Consider the following 20,856-nt stretch of genomic DNA (forward strand, 5'->3'; position numbering starts at 1 on the left):
TTTGAAGCTTTATGGCCACTCCTTTGGCTTTTTTCAGTTAGAAGAGTGGCAAACACTAAGTTACAGCTCAGAAAGTAGCTGGGTCATAACTGAGGCAGTCCATTAGTTTAGAAAACTCACCAGGCCTTGGCTATATTATTTCTCTGCTAAAAGTTGGGTATTTTAATATGGGCTTCAATGGAGATTGACTCGCTTTTGGTCTGTCCCAAGTGGCCACCCAAGGAACTGCAGTTTGTGCACATTCATATTGATTTTGTTTTTTGTTCAAAAGTTTCAGCTCTACTTGATTGCATTGTTTAAAATTTTACAAAGTCCCAAATTGAGAAAAAAAAAGTATTGTGCTTGTGTTAATTAAAAAATGAATAATCAGCCAGAAACACTTGCGTCCAAAAATTGCTCAGCAATGAAAGCATTGCTCAAAACATACTCCCTAAGTTAGCCAAGCAGCATGGAGCAAGGAGCACAGTGCAAGAACCCCCCAAAGAGATAAATAGATGGCTATTTTGTCATCTCAAATTATATTATATCTGTTTTAGCAACATTACTCTCCTAAGCGGCATAAAGGTGAATGGAAGATACAACTAAAGCTTTGGGCTACAAAGGAGGAGGCTTGGGTGGAGGAAAAACTTGGCCAGCAGTAGTTTTGTTTTGGCAGCAGTGAAAGGAACATCATATTTAAATGGACTGGCTTATTGAGAGAATTTCCTGTGATTGGTTGTAAGTTACCTTGCAAAGCTGATCGATTAGCCAGATTCCATGTCTGTCATAAGGAAAATCCATCTTGCAAAGCTCCAATCTGAAACAATTGTGCCAGGTCTGAAAATTGACCTAACCAACCAGTGTCATTTAAGGAGAATGAGGCGGTAGCTATGGGTGGAATTTAGTTGGACTGGGTTAGGGTGCCACCAGTGTAGCATTTAGCTCAGATGTAGAATTTTTATCAGAATTTTCTCTAAAGAGCATAACATCACTGAAAGCTTTTCATAATGGAAAGGATGTTTTCACTCTACTCCCAAACTGCTTCGGCATGAGTTTGCAAGAGTTACAAGTGGAGTTTAGTTGCACTGTAAGCCAGTGTATACAATGGCTACTGCTGGTAAAGCTATTGCTGTTATAGCTCTGATGTAGCTGTAGTATAGCAGCAGTTTTATCTGAACTGGGACACAGTTTTTTTTACCAAAACAAGAGGGAAGCACAACTCTGAAAGCTTCTCTTGGCAGAGATGTTTTTGCACTTCTTGCTACCAGCCTCGGCATGAGTTTTATCCCCCAACAAGCTCCACCATTTATAAACTACTGCAGCACGTGTCTGTTGAGCTCAGGTTACAACCAGAGCTGTATGCTTACGACTTCATTTTGTCTTGTCACTCTGATTGGCCCTTTATGCATGCAATGGGGAGAACATTCATCCAGTCACCAAGTCCTGGCCCTTTCCAAACCCTTTGAATGGGAGGTTTTCCTGGTGAATTTGACATACATCTTCTGCAATGCTAAGTTTGGTTACTTATCCAACTAAATGTACCCCTGCTAGTTTGCACTTAGTTGTTTAACAAATAATTAACAATTAAACATATTTGCCTACAATGCCAGTCATATTATGTGCTCAAAATGTAATGCAGCCAGAAGCTGAGGCTGCAAACCAAGAGGGGCTGTCGCTCAGCTGATGGGTCTTGTCTTCTCACTCCATTCCACAGATGTAAACAAGCACAGTGGATGGATAACAGTCTATAGGAGCAGCATGTCTGGCAGTATTTTAATCTAGAAAACTAAGTTAAAAATCTGCGTAGGCTCCAAGGGGTTAAACTAACATATCAGCCAGAGCAAAGCTTAACTACATTTGGAATGGACATGTAGTGCAAACACTGCTAATGCTAGCCACACTTGGCAAAACAAGTTACATTGAATACCAACAGACAATTTTAGATAGATTTTGCTCAGTTTGATTGTTTTCTGTTATGTGTTTTACTATCAAGGAACCTTGAAAATCTCTAGAATACCTCTTTATGAGCGTGGTGTCTTTCAGTTTGGATGAAAATCTACTAGTAGTTTGTTAATCCATAGTCACTTGTTGTCTGTAGTTTTACACGAGAGAGTGGTATTAATCTCCTAACAAGACAAAGACAGCATATTTCAGCCTATTAAGCTTTACTTTTCTTACATGGAATGAAAAAGGGGATGGAAAAGAGAGGATGGGGCAGCACAGGAGATGAAGATGACAATTTGGTTCCTGATCAAAACCTCCCTCTCTGATCTTGTCATATGGAGGCCAGTCATCTGCTACAGAATCCTGCAGGAATATCTTTCTGGTGGCTGGGTCACATGTCAGCTGGTGACTGACACAAATACGCTGCAGACGAGAGACTGTGTCAAGTGGAAATCATTTAATTCTCCTTATTTCAAATGTGCTGTCACACCCTTAAAGTTTTGATAAGAGCTTCAGTCATGACAAGTCTTTAAATTTCCAGCAATGTTCGCCTGAAACAACTTTAGGTGGTGATAAACTACTCTCACTGAAGGTGACCTGTTGCCATGGCAATTACTCTCTCTCTCTCTATGCTGTTGTCATGACCAGATAAGGCTCCATTCAGGAGGCCAGATGAGTAATGTTGGTGAGTCCAAACATTGAGAGCTTTGATTTTTCCATTACTCTCAGCTTTGTAAGTAGAGCGTCGCCTCTGATTGGACCTTAATATTGATTGAATCCTCAGCGCCGCTACAGATCACATACTTTCTCAGTTCAAGGTAATTTGACTTCATTTCAACCCTGAAGAACAAAAAAGAGGCTGAGCATGCTTCTCTAGTTATGTAATGAAGACACACTTGTTGGCCTAGCATATTGCCTGGTTTTGTGCAGGTAAAGGCGGACTATTTCCAGGTTTTTTGGTACAAATATCTGTGAGAATGGACAGAAGGCCAGCGAGACGTAGCTGTCTCCATCTACATCACAAAGCTGTTTTTCAAGGAAGATAACTGGGTCATTGTTATTGACGTCCCCTTTTTTAAGAGTTAAGAAACAAAGCAATTCAGCTGAAAATGTTTTAAAACCTGCTATTTTTAGAGCGCTACAAATAAATATGACAAACTTAATGCTACAAGACTGATGATGGACTTAATGTTGTATTTTTAGAACTATTTATTTTCTAAAATAACCACGCTTTCATGCTCAAATGTCAAATTCAATTTTACAACCTCATAATTCATGAGTAAGGCTATTTTAACAAAACAAGTTCACATTTATTTAAAACTGTGACATTTATTAATACAATGTTTTCGTTTAATAGCATCTTATTTATTTATAGGTGACATAATAACATGTGTTACTGTTATCCAACCATTACTAGAAGCTGTCAGTGTAGCTTGATCTTCTTAAATGTTTGATCTAAATGTCCCTTGTTATGAGAAAATCTAAAAGAAATTCAGGTTGCACTTTGGCAGGATGCTGTTCAAAGTGGCATTCATGATTGCACTCCATTATGTACTAATCACCCAGAGATTCTCCTGCTTAGACAGGAAGTCATTCATTTCAGCAGCTATCAGTTTATCAGCATCACTCAGGGGCCAGCTGGGGCCCATTTTCTCAAGAGTCACATATTTTCACCTTGTCATACATCTGTAAACCAGTTCAATCCCTTCACATTTCTTATATTTCATGCTTTGTTTTGACTGTCTAACCTTGTTCTTAATGTTTAGCCCTCTGAAGTGGCATGGTTTCAGACATGGCGCTGTTAATAAGATTACTGTGATCATCCGTCCAACAACTGTTGGATGACATTGAACAGTTGAACATTGTCCAAAGAGTTCGAATACTATTATCCTCTGACTTCTCCAGCAGTGCCATTATAAGACAGACTTTACTTGTTCACTGTCATGCCCAAGCCACAGGAGTAACTAGATCAATTGCCATGATACTGTTTTAAAGCCATATCTCCCTTATGATGAGCTCTAATCACCTTTACCATCCCCCACTGTTCAAATAGCATTGTAAAATCAAAACTGCAGTTTGCCCAACAGCTTTGACAATACTCTAACAAATAAGGGTATCTAAATTAAAGTAATTCCTAAATTTAAGTTCCTTTTTTGTGCTTATTAGCAAATGTTGGTGTGATTCTCTTATAACCAAGAGGATGACTGTGGCAGAGCTTCTGTAATCCAACAGATCAGCCTGTTCATGGTAAGTTTTTGGCACTGAGACATTAGCATTCAGCTCAAGAACTATTACCTGTGACAGTAATGTTTTACAGTTTAAACTACACTGATATGTTACAAAACCCAACATCAAGCTGAAAATGAAAATGTCATGTGGATGCATAAACCCAGATTCATAGCTGAACATCAAAACCCGATATGTGGGGCACAGATGACGTAGTGGTTTGGACATGCCCCATTTACTCGGGCGACCCAAAAGCTCCTTTCCCGCCTGTCTCTCCCTGAGTCTCACATCCCTTTTTCCAACCCTATCCCCTGTCTTCCACTTTTAATAAAGGCATAAAAAGCCTAAAACTATATATCTAAAATAAACCTGGCATGTATTTTACTTCTAAACACCCTCAACTTTTGACTGGCATCAAACCTCAACATCTTGCAGGTAACAAGAGCTAATGTCTTGTAATGATCTAATGTTTGTTTATCACTTCATAACCATTCGTTAGGCGCTAAAGATTTACATGAAAGAAGAACTTCTACAGTCTGTCAAAAAAGGCCTAGTCAACGTCAAAAAATATCATCTGATTGACCTAAAAAAAAGTCTAGTTGGTTGCTAAACAGTGGTGGGTAGAGTACACAGTTACACTACTCAAGTAAAAGTACTGTTATTTAACAATAATAATTACTCAAGTAGAAGTAAAAGTATTTATAAAAATAAGTACTTGAGTAAGAGTAAATAAGTACCTTGTTAAAAAACTACTCAAGTATTGAGTAACTTCATTTTGTGCAATTTATTAAAATGTATTGCATTACAACATATTATTCAGGGGTAGTAATGTAAACCATACATTGTCATAACAAAGTGACATAACTAACAAGAAGCAGTCAAGTTATGTTTGTTAATCAAAATTATGAGATGAAAAATTCAATATAATGAGAAAAAACAGACTCTTTCTCTCATTATAGTTACGTTTATTTCTGCAAGATGATTTTAATCTCTCATACATAAATTTGTACCTTGCATATCTTAGTTTTTAATTACACATTTATTTTATCATGTGTTAATAATTTTTGGCTCATATTTATAAAAATCAATCTTATGACCTCATTTCTGACTTTTGGCCCTTTTTTTTTCATTTTTACTTTTAAGCTCCAATTTATGATTTTTTATCCTGATTATCACTCAACAAGTTTGGCGAGCCAAACTGAAACTTATTAAAACCAAAGACAACTTTGACCTACTAGCCCTTATGTTATAACCATGTTAGGTATAATCACTAGGGGTGTAACGGTATTTGTATGCGTCCCGTGCCGTCACAGTACGGCTGTCATGGTTCGGTGCATGCAGTAATATGACAAATACGTCTGAGTATTAAAAAAAAAAAAGTTGAGTTCTCACTTCAATCCAGGTGACAGCAATAAAAGCTGCCGGCAACCATCATTACAGAAGAAGGAGCAGTTAAATAAACAAACGAAGAAGAGTGATGGCGCGTGTAGAGTTAAGAAGAAGAAGGTTGATTTAAATCACCTGTATAGCAATGGTGCTCTGGCTCTATGAATCATACTGACTTTACCTTCAGCCTCGGAGGAGTGAGAGAGGGACTCTGCAGCTGTGTCATAGGTAAAGTTATCCTCAGATTTCACACGTCTTTAACCTCTTTATCCACCAAGATGGGTTGTGAAAAGTTCTTCCAAACTTTGTAGTAGGTCCCATTGGTTAAAAAAGTAGTCACGTGCTGAAGTCCGTGTTGAAATTGGCAAAAAAACTTTTAGCTAACTAGCAGTGTAGTCATTAGCTTGTTTAGCTTACTCACCATAACATGCTTTCTTAGATTTGACGTGCTAATTTTGAAGCTTAACATTTTCACCGCTTTAGGTAAACACAGTAGGCAGAGCATTATGTGGCTGTTGTTCCTCATCATTTGAAAGTTAAAGAGTCTTGATGTTGGGCCAGGGATGAACATGCTCCTCTGAAGGAGACGCAGGCAGACCCGGCAGCATGGGCGAGCACTGGGGGGCCGTGCCTGCCCGCAGAGTCAGCGGTGCCTGCCCTGGGACTTGAGGCTGTACATATTCGGGCTTTGTCTTTTTTGTTGGAGTAGCCATCTTCTATTATTTCTATCTTGATTTGTTGATCCTACAATTCAACCAATCCAACCAACGAACGACAGCAACGTGCTAGCCAATTACAAATAAAGGGGGGCAGGTCACTGAGTCGTACCAAGTCATACGTTTATGGCGTTCACTGTTGCTAGTGCGCAGCACTAAACATGGATATCCGGAATTATTTCAAAAAAATACAAAAGTACTGAGGACAAGTGACGACGCGGACAAAGCAAGCAGGAAGCAGCGCCAAACAACTTCACTTCTATTGGAAACATAAGCACCGAAGTCAACAGCCACACTGGAGTAAACATTCATGCTAGGAGAGTTAGCTATGGCTGCTAGGGAGCAAAAGGAGCAGTGCCAAGCAGCGTAACCCCCCCGCCAAAAAAAATGTAATGCCCCCCCTCTAATTTGTTTCTGCAGCCGGGTCTGGATGCAGGTATTACATTTCAGCCATCATCTCCAACTGTTGATAGTTAAGGGGGAGGGGTCACTCCTCCGTTTACTCTGTGGTGCTGAGGATTTTACCTTACGCTTCTGTGAGAGCTCAGCTAAGTGTAAAAAAAAAAACTTAATGAAAATAAATTATAGACAAGTAAAAGTAGCGACCAGTGTATTTCTCAATGTAACGGAGTAAAAGTATAGTTTTTTCATCACAAATGTAAGAGAGTAAGAGTAAAAAGTACTCCCTAAACACCATTTAGTATCAAAACAGTATAAATTTGATGTCCAACCTCGTGTCTAGATGACCTCTAGACACTCTAGAAAACTCAACATCAAGACATCAAATCACAACGTCTACTCTATAAGGCAACATTCTGTCTTGTCAGTGTTGAAACCTAACTTTTTATTCTTGTCATCCTGACATAAAGTGCATGCTCACAACTAACTGTCACAACCCTGCGGTTGTTCCACTTGGTCAAGCATAGATTATGTAAAACAAACCATCCTGTTGATGTCTAAATCCAAGTTTACAACCCAAGTTATGTCAAAACCTGGCATCTAGCTGTCATGAAAACCAAGCGTCTAGTCGTAATGATAACAAGGTGACAAGTTAAAGGGATATTTCAGTGTTTTTGTTATGGGGTTGTTAAAGGTATTTGGCAATAGTAGTAGCATTAGCCTGTAGAGATTTCAGTGTGTGTCACCCCTTTATGCAGATTACACTTAGGCTACCAGCAAGAAAGCTAGGCTATACAGCACTAAAGATAGGTACAGTTAGTCCAAGAAACAGTGCTGGTTTAAATGTATGCTGTGCCAAAAACTTCTGAAGCGTTTTCATTTTCCTTCAGTAAGCCACTATGTTTTGGACTACTTCTGGTTACATGTTCTTCTGCCTCAGCATATCCAACAACAAACTAAAGTTAAACTAGTTATGTACCCATTTTCCTCCTCTACCGCTGACATATGATTTCATAAAGTAAACATATCGTGCCCCCTGCAGCTTGTCTAGAAGAATACTGTGACAGTCATAAACTTACTTGTATGACAAATTTTCATTAAGCTCTTCTAATCGAGGTCAGTGTTTTCCAATCTTTCACCAGAGAGTTGAAGAAGGCCTGTAAAACACCAGTTTTCAGTAAGGCAGGGAACTCTGGACAGGCAGTGATGCAGGCTACAGATGTCAATGAGCCAGTATCCTCTGATCAGCATTGCCTGAAGTTGTGTCGTTACTAAATCCCTCTCATGACAGCAGCAGCTCTCCGTGTTCCTGGACATGGACTTAGAGTTTACGCATCTGGGATCTCTCCTGCTAACCAGTCTAAGCTTCCCGCTCAGTCTCCAGCTACAGAAGCTGTTCCTCTGTGTACTCCAGGTCATAAAAGTATCAGTAAACAGCACATTATCGTGGTTGGAGGTGAAACCGCTCATTTTTTGTTTTGTTTTTGTGTAGTTTGCTGTCCCTGTTGAAGCCACAGACCCAGACGGGAGAGAGTAATATGCTGAGATTGAAGAACACATCGAAAAACTGAATCATAAAATAGTGCCATAAAAGGAGCTTTCTGGGTAAAAAAGAAAACACTTCAATATTTTAGATACATTTTTACCTTAATTGCACTGAGGAAACTCAGCTTCCTCACCGGGGCCCCCAGTGGGTTCTCCTTAAAGGGACAATGCACACTAAAATATCTGCAGGCAAATGCCATCACTTTTGCCAAGTTTCTTGTATAGCCAAACTTCAAAAATACTGAAATATTTATATATAACATGGTATGTGCAAAAAATCCTATAAGCATTGCAGGAAACTAACCCTCAGTGTTACACCTGCCACAGGTTGTAAACTTTACAAACAGAAAATCAATGTTGACATAAAAACGTTTATTCCCTAACTTTTAAAACACACTTGAAACAAACTGAAACTCAGACAAAGACAAAGGAGGTGGAAGCAAATGAGATGAAGAACAATTAGACCCCTTTAGCAATGTGGGGATTTAATATTCATGTCAGGAGGACACAAGAGTCTATGAGGACCACCCTCCAAGCTGAAACATTATTCATTTATTCACTCAGACACACGTCCCTCTATAATTTCCCACCAGGGGTATTCAACTCTTTCATCCAAGGTGTGCATCTGCCCATTTGTGAACTTTTAATAAGATTAATGCTGAAGAATTATCCAAACTAGTGCTCCAGTTGGTTGCAGATGCTGTTGGTACGGGTGTAAACAACAACCTTCACAGGGTCGACGATCGACAACAATGTCTGGAGTCACCAGAGGGCCAGAGTCCAGTCTCCTCACACCTCCCGCCTGCGAATAAATTGGTTCACATATCGTGGCAACAGCTCCAGATGCTCTGAGTCACCTTGAGACAAAAGGCCGGCCCGCCTGCCCTCCCCGATAGGTGAGAGAGCGATGAAAGAGGAGGAGGAGATAAGAAGAGAGAAAATGTGTGGAGAAATCAAGAGAGGGAGGGAAATATTTGGGATAATGGTGGAGGAGGAGATAGTGAAGGCTGTGTATTGTTAGAGGAGGAGAGGAGGAGGAATGCAGATGAGGAGAGATAGAATAAGAGGAGAGTGGAAATAGCAGCTGATACAAGAGCAGGTTTCATGTGTACAAAAGCAGGAAAATATCAGGGAAAAATAGGTGCCCGTAAAGCCCGATGACTCATTTCCTGATTGAAAGCCTTATTAAAGGGAGAAACACAAACCAAAAGACAACATCATTACTATTTCACCGACATACATGCAGAAACGTGACGTAAATGACAGCCGCTCTACTTGTTTTGACTTCTATTATCACATTAACAAAATCATCAAAGCAGCGCAGCATCCTGAGCGTGACAGCTGTCTGTGCATACGAGGACACATTTCATTGTACGCAATTAAACTTTGAATTTGAGAATCTGTCGTGTGTGTTGCCAAGTTTGTGGCGGAGCGCGCGCTGTGTGCATGCAACTTCCTTTCCTATCCGAGAGCAGACGATTGGATCTGCCAGCCAGCAGGAACGTTAATTACTTCGCCAATCTTCAGGCTCACTTCCCACAATCACTTCCATCTCTGGGAAGGGAATGAGCTCGGCCATTCAGGAAGCCCAGATCCAGACCGAGGCGCCGATTCAAATCAGTTTCAGGGGAAAGAAAGGAAATCAAATAAATAGAACAATACGGATGGAGTCTAGAGCCGGTCCGCTTTGGAAGAGTTCTTCTCTTAAAAAATGAAATTTTCTCATCTTTCTCAAACAGCTGGGACAATGGTGGATAATAAAGGCTTTCATGTGAATCATCAGTGCTTGGTGCAAAGTGAATAATTTGGCTGTCAGCATTTTTAACCACAATCTAAGTGACTTAATGAGACAGATTGTATCTTAATTAACAAATCAATGCTTTTTCATTTAGAAAAATTAAACATTTCATTCCTTGTTTATGCAGTTCATTTAGAATCAAGCTGCCATTGCATTGCTTTGACAATGTTTTCCATTTAAAATAGTAAATGTAATTTTTTTTAAGGCGTCACAGTAGCCTCCTTGGAAGATTTTTATCCAAGGTGCTGGACTGGAGGCCTCTGATACAGGAGGAACAATGTGTTTATTTACTTTATTTACCGTAGAGTTTACTCATCCTATCCCAAATTCTTTAGCAAAACCTTTCCCACACTTACGTGTGAAACCTGAACTTCTCCAGGGGCCCACCAAAACCCTCATACAACCATAACATGATACTTGAACCATTTACCTCTATAATTTTACTTCATAAACGGAGAATTTCAATGTGAACCTTTCGTTTCGCCCATCAGAATAACTTCAAACATGTCTTTTTGCTGCTTGATTACCATTCAAAATATTTTGTAGTAGTTTCAGGGAAATTACTATTATTAGTGGAGGGGCTGCACAGTCAGAAAGTACATACCACCATTATTTATAAATTTTACCAGGTATCTGCATGGTCACCTTTATTTTCTTTTGTAGTATTCAGTTCTTTAAATATACTTTGCAACAGCAGACTCTTAGTTATGTTACTGTCTTCAAAGGCACTAATAAATTCTTATAAATGGGAAGTGAGTTGCATCGTAAAGTGTTTTAGTGTCACCAGTTCTTCAAGCACCAGTTAAACCATGACAGTGCTTCTGTACATCAGATAATATATATGATAGAAAGGTAGCATAGACATTTAATCATCTGGAATTTTTCTGGGAATTTTTGAAAATCTAATTTCTATTTTCAAAATTATGTCACAATTTTTTTTTATTCTAAATGACCTCTCACAGCCCACTGCAGGGCCTCCAGGGCACACCAGGAGCTGTGACCTACACTTTGAGACACTCTGCTTTAGCAAATCAAGCCTCTGGGACCGACGTTATGGAATACGAAAGAAAGATACACAGATTTTAAGTTAGTTCAGTAACTTTGACCTGTAAAATAAGCCACCTTTCTTGTAAGCCTGGAACTTGGGTGACTTTCCAGTTTAATAATAATAATAATAATACATTTTATTTAAGGGCGCCTTTCATGACACTCAAGGTCACCTTACAAAAAGTACAAAAAAGTGCATTAAATATTTATTTCTATCTATTTATTTTTAAATTAAAGTTTATTTCAGATTAAATTCACACCAGTGACAACTTGTATGTCTTTTCATATCCATTTCTGCCACTAGCATAGCATTAGCCACCATATTGTTTCGCCACATTGGCTGTTCCAATGTCACGTCATACTTTCTGAAGCTGCACATGTCTAACTGGGCATTTTATGCAGGAGAGAGCAAGAATGGCTCATGAAGGAGAGAAAGAGAGACAGAGCGCCTGTGATGTGACCCTCTGTGCTTTTGCAGACAGGAACTAGTTTGAATAACGGCACAAATATAGCTAAAACAAAGAAGTGCAAAGACTTTTTGTCACAGAGTGATCTGTGTTCACTTTTTGGTCCCCGGGAGATGGGAGAACAGGTCTTTGCAAAAACAAAACAAAAAAAAAGTTTTATGCTGGGCTTACACCAAAAGATTTTCACAGTCACAGACTAAAAACTGAAAGTCCTTAGTAAATTTTAGGAGTCTTACTGGAGTCACGGCGTGCTCCCGTCATCTCTATCGTTAAGTTTAAGGTGGTAATCTGCACTATTTTATATCAGTCTTTTCCTAGTCTTGGACTTGCGATCATATCAAGCGTGTTTGATAATATTATTCTGGAATTTCCCCTTGTGGGACTAATAAAGGAATATCTTATCTTATCTTATCTTATCTTATCTTATCATCGCAAGTTGCAGTGACGTAACACTATCAACAACCAATAGATGAGCTCTGACAAAACCGGAAACGGGAAACCTGCCGGTCAAAACAATAACAAAAATGCGGCATGGACGAACAAGAAACACCAGCAGTGAAACGTCAAAGGTCCCAACCAATATGGTTTCTACTAAGAGCATGATGGGAAAAAATTGCTAAAAGAATCTAGTAGTAGTCTTGTAAATAGTGACCCTGCAAGATTCACAGTCTTTGTAAAATCTCAGTCTGAGACTAGACTGTGACTAAAACCTCTAAAAACTTGTCTTTAGATGTGAGCGGGTGTGAGCTGATAGTTTTCCAAGAGTCTTTTCCAAATCTTTTCCAAGTCTTCTGATGTAGGGGTAGCATTAGGCATTATTGTTATGTTGTTGTGTTACACATAATGTAGTTTTTACTATTGTCTTTATAATCCCATAACTTTTATAAAATTCAGATGACATTCCCAGGTCGTCCCGAAAAAAAAAGGACATTTAGAGCTTGACATCACACCACATGGCTTTACATGAACTATGTTTTTGCCCCCCCATGTGGCTTGGCCCCAAAATCTTTCCCCTTTTTCTCCCCTTATGGGCGACCTGGAGAGAAGGCCTACAACCTCCTCCACAGATTTGTGTTGCAGGTACGGCAGGGATTTGGGGGTAAATGGGCCATTACTGTAAGCCATCTGGTCCTTGTATATCTAAATGAGAGCTGTGGCTGCACTCCCAGTGGGAGTTGGCTTCTGCCATGGTGGTCCATTATCACCAATTCTGTTTGTGATTTTCACAGACACGATCCCTAATACAAATACACTTGCTGGTTCAGCTTGCTTTCATTTATGGCATTTAAGTGCAAATATACTTGCTTGTACACAACACTTAAGTCCAAGAGAGCTCAGGCCATATACAACTGCCGGATCTGTGGGATGTAAACAACTTTAGGACACTCGAGGAGGTTACCATAATGTGGACCAAAGCTCACTGCACAGTAACATCAATAATCAATAGTAACATCAGATCAGCTCAGACTGATGTCTGATGGTCAGGACACAACATCTTCACTTCGTTTCTACCACAGTTTTCTCTGTGCACAGACAGTCCTGGTGTATCGGTTAAATTAGTGGCGGTGTGAAACAATGTCTTTCAGCCGACTGTTTAACATGGTGTCGTAATAGCAGCTGATGAAAACAAAAGAAGACTTTGTGAAGGTCTCTTTGTTTAGTTTTTCATTATTAAGTTAATTTAATCATCTAATTTCATCATCAGATATGTAGTCAAAGAGAAACTAAACTTAAACAAACTGTCACTGACACATTTGGCTAAAAGTTATAAGTTCACACAGTCGCTTTGTGAACTAAATCACCAATCTGATTTGCATTATTTTAACAGGTTTAAACACAGACTTTGCAATGATTATAAAAAATTGTTCATGTTGAGAATTGTGGACTTGGTTCATCAGGTTGTCTTAAAAACTTTTAGCCATTATTGTTTCCGATGCTGTCAGCTATCAAACCTCCTCCGCCTGCCACCCTGCCTCCACCACATATTTGGTTACCACACCTCATGTCGGTGTCACATAAATTTTTGGGGATGTGTACAGCCAACCCGTCAGATCAATGCAGTGGACATATGGCAGCCATCATAGTTAACAGCATGTTTGGAAGGATGGTACCCAGATTCTGGCCTAGAAACCACAGAATTGCATCATCTCTTTATGCAGATGATGTGATTCTGTGACATCCAGTGGACTCTGGGGTTGTTTGCAGTAAAGTGTAATGTGATTGGGGTGAGCATCAGCTCCTCGAGGTCCAAAACCATGGTTCTTAACTATTGTCTGACAGCATAAGAATATGTTAAGGAGCTTTCCTTTAAATACAACTGTTATTAATGCCATAAACTGTATTAATTAGGGGTGTGAGGCGCTGGTGTAGCTCAGTTGGTAGAGCAGAGGCTTTAGTCATCAACACACTAGTCACAGGATCTATTCCCAGTCTTGGCATTGTTTCATGCATGTTTACCCCGCTCTCTCTCTCTCTCTATTTTTCCTGTCACTCTTCAGCTGTCCAATCAGAATAAAGGCAAAACCCCTAAAACATAATTTAAAAGTGTTAGCAATACCACCAACCTGTTTCAGGACTGTGGTTTTGAAGTCCATCAATGGTGTGTACCATTTTGGAAAAGCTGTCGCTCACTACTTTTTAGTTAACTGGGAAAGAGGCCTTCTGCTTTAGCATGCCACCACCGCCCCTATCAGCTGCACCCCAAAATATGAATAATTCTTGGCCTTTATATCATCAAAAATGATGAGTAATAAAAACGTTCACTCTTTGTACAGTGTGTAATGATCAAGGAAAGAAGATATTAAAAAAAAAAAGTTTTTGAAAAGGCTGTGAACATGTTTATTTCTGCTGTCAAATTTGGAATTTTAGAATGGGTGTCAATGGGACTGATAGGCTTTTTCAGTCAGCCTCAAGTGGACACTGAAGGAACTGCAGTTTTTTTTGCACTTCACTTCCAACACCAGAGGTTAACACTTGAAAAAATGCTAAATCTTAAATTAGGAGACAATGTTTTTGGTAATGGAAGCCTTTCAACTGGTAAAAAGTTCAAGTAATCAACCAATGATATTTCAGCAGGCTGTGGTAGACCATCATGTGGTGAGACTCAACAGTGTTTAAAGCCGTAAATGGCAATGCTTAAATATGATTAGGTAGTCTGGCAAAAATTATTTTAAGCCTTTTTGTCCTAAAAGAGTGTGCTGTCTTGCCTTTTTTAGAAAGATGTTGGGCATTAAAGTACTTTCTGGCAGAGAAGGAGGTGAAAAAAATGTGGTTTGGTTTTACGTCATTCCCCCCATGTGACATTTCCCTCAGCTTCATGTTGAGAGGCCTGATTTTTCTTTCCTTCCAGACCACCACAGATCTTTATTAAACCACAGCCTCCAATCCTGAGGCACACCAGTCTCTTAGTGAGTTTTATAGGGTGCAATTTCAGTGTGGCACAGTGGGGTCTTAGTTGTGCGTGCACAGCTTTTATATCATCAGTTTAAGAAGGCAGTGGCAACCAGAAACACAGAGAGGAACAACAAGTCATCTGACTCTTTGCCATGTTTTAAAGGGTCTTGATTTCTGTGTTAGCCGATGCTGTAGGTCATTAGATGAAAGCCACAGCTGTGATTAGCATGTGTCTTCCCGCTGACGTCCTGCGAATGACACCATAAAGCTCATCCTGTCGCCTCTCGTCTTGTCCTTCCAAGGTGATGGCTCCTGGAGAGTTTTGGCAGCGATTACCTTGACAAATTAACAGAACCACACGATGAGCCACTGAGGGCCAAGCCAAGGAACCAGGCCACAAACACACACACTTGGAGCCATATCACCCCAGAGTGTGAGCAGACATCCTCAAGCCTGCCAAAAAGACACATAGACACATGCATGCAAGCACACTGCAGGCTACAGACACCAAACCATAGCTCTCTAATAAACCAGACCCACCCTCCTGACCCAGTAGCCAAGAGCAGCCTTATTATTAGCCAGAGCTTTACCTCTTCCTGAGTCTTTTCCTGCTGAGCAAAAATGAGATTTGCTTCTCTGATATCCTAATGGAGGAATGCCAAATGGGCAGAAAAACAACAACAAAAGAAAGATATTTAGGGTGTTTTGAAGCCAGACCTGTGGTTTCCAGTGTTGTTGGCCCATTTTAGCTCATCAGTGTTTAATGGATGCTTCAGTCAGACATGGGGCAGCGTCAGGGTGTGAGGCTTTTTAAGTGGAGTTGTATGAGCCATTCATCAATAGTAGGTGTATCAGCTACAGGAGATACGTCAGGGTTAACGATTAAAAAGTAATTCATAACCTCAGAAGTCCACATACTCCACATGCACTGCAACTTGCTTGCAAACACTTTACACCGCACACACACTTGAGGTCTGTTTTCAGCACCAGCTGCTGCCTAAACGCATCAATCCATGAACATCAATTCAAACAGCCAAATAAATGCTCAAGCATCCAGTCAACTTCAAAACCTTGCAAAGCAGATGGATTTGCCAGACCCCATCTCTATCATCTGGCAAATCGATCTTGCAAAGCTCTAATTTACAATGCATGTTAGACCTGAAACAGTTTGGACCAATCAGCATCATTTAAGGAGAACAAGGTGATAGCTACAGGTGAGGTTCAGTTGTAATGGGAGCCAATAGCAATGAATGCCACTGCTGTAACTCAGATGTAGCTGTAGAAAAGTGGCAGTTTAATCAGACCTTGACCACATTTCTTTTTTTTTTTGTTATGACAAAAGCAAAGCATCACACTGAAAGCTTCTTTTGGCAGAGAAGATGATTTTGCACTTTTCCTGATAGATTTAAGTATGAATTTTTACCACCGAAAATCTCAGTCATTCATAAACTCCAGCAGTGCTAGCCTGTTGAGCTCAGATTAGCACTGGAACTGCACATGTCTACTACCTCATTCTGTCTTGTCGTTCTGATTGGCCCATCATTAGACAGACAGAATGTTTGTCCACTTGCTTTCAGAGATTTTTTGTGTCCTGCCCTTCCCAAATGTATGTACAGGAGGATTCCTGGATGAATGGGAGATATATCCATGCAAAGGACATATGAAGCAGTCTATGTTAATACTGGATGCCCCTATTCTGTGTGTTATCAGACTGTAAGAAAATTAAGGAGTTGTTAAGTTGTTAACCTCTGTTTGTGATGTTATCAGGGTGCATAGTGACAGATTAGACACGTCAGCACATTTAGAGGTAGATGTACTATGGCTGTAGGCCATCTTACTAACTGATGAGTGAAACGAGTGGTTAAAGGGTCTGCATTCTCAGACCAGGCACAAATATTTCAGATTGGAGCATTACAAGATTGATCTGTCTGATTAAATTCAAAGAATCTGGCTGGTCCATCACCATATAACACCACTCTTAGTTAGGAGGCTCAAACTGAAAGTAAAGAGGATGAGAATTGTTTGACTGGATACTCCTTGCCTTCTTACTTGCCCCTCCAGTAGATGGTTAAGACGGATTCATTTTCCCTCTATTTTTGCCTGCTTTTGATGCAATTCTTAGAGAGTTTGTTCCTGTAAGGTTTTGCAGATCGTTCTGTTTTTATTCACATTCTGCTCCCAACTTTCAGGGAACAGGAGTTTTGAAATATATATAAACCAGTGTTGGAAAAAACACATTGACCCTGTTAAATAACATTGTTGGTGTGCAGTCAACAAGCAGATGATAAATTGTGTTTGCAGACAAACCATATGAGTCTGGTGAGGCGGCACTTAAAGAGCACCGATAGATCAGAGAGGAAAATAAGGAAAAAAGACATATGATACATCCTGACTTGAGCAAAGTCCATTTCAGTTTGTACCCCTGAGGAAATCAGCGAGGAGGCAGCGACTATTAGAAATTTGGAACGATGATTCCAACCCAGTGGGTACAGGGACACATCGACCTTCATCACACGTTGGCACACACTCTCCTTACTCATCCTCATTCTTGAGTGGAAGTGTTTTTTTTTTTAGGTATCAATCAATAAAAAGCAGGGGGAATTTATTAGTTTGTTTTGCAGCTGAAACAGACACAGCAGCTAAAAATACAAACTCCTCCATCCCAGCGAGTCTGAAATCAACCTAGATCACTTTTTACCTCCAGGTTTGACACTGATCTTCAGTTACACAACAGTTGACATGTTTCCTCAGGATACCAGGGTACAAATTCTCAAAAATGCACCCCAAACAGTGATTAAGAAATTCTACCCTCATGTAGCAATGCTAAGAGTACACAGTTCACCTCAAGGAACGAACAGTAGAGCACAAGGACAAATTCTCAGCAGCAGAAACTCGTGAACTTCCACAACATTCTCACCCTGTACCCCCTCTAATGTTTGACGTAGATACTGTAAATGTGTGAAACTATCCTGTGAAAATAAAAACCTCCCACTCCCCTCATTTACAGCTTCCTGGTTATGACGTCCAAAGCCCAGTTCAGATGAAGGATTCCTGACACAACATTGTTTTAGAATATTGAAAGGAGCTGTTGAAACTTGAATCAGGCCAGGTGATTAAGTTGCCTGCATAAGTTTGTCAAGTCACCATAGTTTCAGAACATAAGGCACGTCATGTGTTTTAGCAATGGAACAAAGAGAGGAAGTGAGCTGGTCACACCAGTTATAAAGTTACCTTCAATACAGTTTGTATTGTAAGGATTCCCTCTGCTTATCAGAGGTGACACCCCTTCCTCCAAATGATCAAACTGCATTGAGAATAACTGGGAGAATTTGACAAAAGGTGGGATATTTCAAGCCTCAAGATTACAGCACGGATTGGTGTAACCCCCCTGGATATTCTGTTGAAGTGATCGCAGACATGTCTGGATCCCTTTTTAATTTTTATTTGTTTGATTTTGTTTTCCAACAAAGCAGCTTCCTATTGCCACAGCCCCCCCCCCCCCCGATAAATCTTCAGTACGGGTTATGGTAAAGGTTAGGCTGCCAAAAGTAAAAGAAACTCTGACCTGTACAACCAAATTACTGCATCTAATAAAGCCGAATAAACAGTCTGCTTACAGGAAAAAACCTTGTCCTCCATGGAAACACTTAAACACAGCTAACGTAGCTAAGGCTAAAGGTTATGATGCTATCTTAGCTACGTAGACTACACCTCTACATAGTTAAATCTAAAGCTAGCCAAGCTATGTGGGCTACATAGGTTACATAGCCACATAGCTTAATCTAAAACTAACAAAGCTAGATAAGCTTTGTAAGTTACATAGCTATGGAGCTAAATTTAAAGCTAATGAAGCTGAGTTAGCTAGGTAAACTACATCGGTAATGTAGCTCTATAACTAACATAGCTAAATCTAAAGCAAGCAAAGCTACATTAACTACTTAAGATTGTGCTACGTTTGTTAAAGCTAACCTGATTTAGGAGTAGGTATGCAAGCAGTGACTCACTTTAGCTTGGTTATAGTTTTAGCTATAGCTAACACAGGTATATTGGCTACTCTAATGAAGTTGACTACAAAGCTAGTGGAGCTATGTTAGCTATGTTAGCTTTAGTGTTTTCATGGAGGACAAAGGGTGCAACAGGCTTTGTGCTATAAAGGAGGAGGCTGGGGTGGAGGAGGTTAAGCTTTGCCAGCTGCAGAAGCAGCGGCATGGTGCATCAACATCAATGTAAGCAAGGATTAGTGAGAGGTACGTCATATTTAGATACACTGCTGTGATTAGGGGCATATGACTACTGTGTCCTGCATGAAGTAATGCCAGGAATCATTATGTCATTTAAATGTGCCATATGCATTCAAAAATCGACTGACATCATTTCAGGACATCTGTGGACAGAATGGAAATGGAAATCCACACATAAAAATGTGTCAAATGAACAGTATAGAGTGGGTCCAGAATCCTGGTGGCGTTGGCTTTAGTAACACTACAGAGTGGGCTCATTTAAATGAAGAAAAGACGGCTTTAAAGGTAGTACTTATCCTGGAATTTTTCTGACTTATTTTCCCCTTTTTTATCAAGCAAAACAATATTTTCATCCTATGTGTTGATCAGTGGATCTCAAGGTCAAAATCTACCCTCTGATGTTGAATGACACTGCACATGACAGCTATCTGTGCACAAAGGTGAGAAGTAAAGGGCAAGGCTTACACAAGTGTTTGCCGAATATGTGTGTGCTTGACTGTGCGAGAGAGAGATATCAGAGCAGACCCGATGAATGGGGACAAGTTTGCACTTAAAGGGAGACGATAAGATGGTTGTACCTTATCTGAGTCAGCACAAACCACCTCTGACAGCACTGATAGAGGTTCCAGCCCGTGTGAAGATAGGTGAGATAGTATCCCTGCTTTTACAGACAAGACCTATTTCTCCAGTGAGTTTCAGGCGTGGGGTGCAGAACTCGATGAACATCATCTCTCTCTCTCTCTATTTTTCTCTCTACCTCACACAAACACACTCCTGCAACTTCATCTTAAATCAGGTCAGCCTGACTGCGTCCACACTGAGCCGGCTGAATCTGAAAACAAATAAAAGCAGTTGGCATCTACTCAGTGATATTTAGGTTAGTGTAGTCAAGAAAAATGGTTTGATTTTGGTTCTAGTTAAAAGGTGGCCTGTTTACCCAAAAACAGGCCTGTATTTGCAATGTGAGGTCACTTTTAGCACATTTAAAACATGCAGTCCATGCAGTATGAAGAAATTATAGTTGATACAAACTCCTGCATATATAATATGGATTTAAGGAACACTAGGACATAGTTAATTGTAACTGATCTAAAGTTGTTATTATAGAGCGTATAGTTGATCTCAGACATTTAAAACTCTGAGATGCTAGTCAGACAAGTCATCCTGGATACTCCCTGAAGTCAAACCTGACTTAGAGGACCACTGGACCCTTCGTTACAAACTCATTGTAGCTGGAATGTGGTGAAGTCAGGTGTGATGCCATTGCCAGCTGACTTCTGAGGTAAATAGGACACATGACATGGGGACTGGCCTCAAAAACAAAATTTCACAATATACAGATGAGGATAAGATTGTTAGCCAAAACCCAAAACTACCATGTACAAAAAATGTTAGCCCCCTTTAGAACTTTATTTTTTTAACCATAGCACCAACCTATGTTGTTCAATTACATGCATTAACTTTGTAATGCTCAAAGGTTGTAATATCGCATAGCTACAAACCCCAATATAGATAGATACATTTATGAAAATGCGCATTGAATACCATAAAATTAGCTGAGAAGTAATTAATGCATAGTAGCATGAATCTGAATATGAGGGTGCAACAAGCTTTGTGTTATAAAGGAGGAGGCTGGGGTGGAGGAGGTCAAGCTTTGCCAGCAGCAGCGTGGTGTATCAGCATTAATGCAAGCAGGGATTAGTGAGAGGTACGTC

This window comes from Cheilinus undulatus, linkage group 20 (genome assembly GCF_018320785.1).
Source record: "Cheilinus undulatus linkage group 20, ASM1832078v1, whole genome shotgun sequence".
NCBI classification, from domain to species: Eukaryota; Metazoa; Chordata; class Actinopteri; order Labriformes; family Labridae; genus Cheilinus; species Cheilinus undulatus.